The sequence below is a fragment of the Octodon degus genome, unplaced genomic scaffold (genome assembly GCF_000260255.1).
Source record: "Octodon degus isolate 3935 unplaced genomic scaffold, OctDeg1.0 scaffold00009, whole genome shotgun sequence".
NCBI lineage: Eukaryota > Metazoa > Chordata > Mammalia > Rodentia > Octodontidae > Octodon > Octodon degus.
Genome location: NW_004524585.1, coordinates 10,188,613 through 10,189,490, shown reverse-complemented (window position 1 = coordinate 10,189,490; position 878 = coordinate 10,188,613). Strand labels below are relative to the sequence as shown.

General features: G+C 38.0%; 1 protein-coding gene across 3 annotated transcripts in view; it reads right to left on the bottom strand.

The window, feature by feature from the left end:
- The window catches only part of Camsap2 (calmodulin regulated spectrin associated protein family member 2), a 114,709-nt gene that overhangs the window by 51,026 nt on the left and 62,805 nt on the right, over positions 1-878 (bottom strand). The window lies entirely within an intron of this gene.

The following is an 878-nucleotide window of genomic DNA, read 5'->3' as shown; positions in this document are numbered from 1 at the left end:
TTTGGCCAGCGGGAGAGTTGTGAGTTTCGAACTCCAGCAACCTGAGGCTGAGAGCTTTGTGGAAGCAGCCACTTAAAGGCCTGAGCTAGGGCCATGCCCCCACTGCAAATTTCAATTGTGACATTTCTCACACCTAAAAAAAGCAAAAATTCTTTTACTGATTTTCTTTCTTCCTTTCCCTCCCTCCCTCCCTTCCCCTTCCCCTTCCCCTCCCCCTCCTCCCCCTTCTCCTTTCTTGGCGGAACCAGGGACTGAACTCAGGCCATTGCGCTTGCCAGGGAGCTTATTCTACTGAACCATCTCCCTGGTTTTACTGATTTTCCTGTCTCTAATTTCCTCATTTAATTCATCCAGCATAGAACTCTGGTCTTCCTTTATGCTTTTAAAAAATATGCAAAATTGTTATTCAATGGTTAAAAAAATTCCAAGCATTTCAAATGCATATAAAGTAGAAGTGCTCCTCTCTCTCAGTTCTACTTCCCCAGCAAAATCTTTAGTTTTGTATATTTTCTTACCAAAAGATTTAATGCACATCCAATAGATATAACATTTACATTGTTCCCTACTTTTTATATTAATTTTATTGAGAAATAAACAGCAATGAGACAGTTTCAAAACAGGTTAGTAGGAAACAGTTACAATAATTAATACATTGCATACTGTTGTCTTCATAGTAGCTATTCATAGTACAAGATGCAGATATGATATCTAAACACTGTTAGTTCAAATTGTTCACTACTTTTGACATTACCAACACTGTTACACTACTTCCTCCAAGTACAATTCTTAGTTGTATAGACCAAGGGTAAACACAGTCTAGTTTATGATTACCACTAATCTCATTAGAAAGGTTACACCAACTTTATCTCTCATCAAGA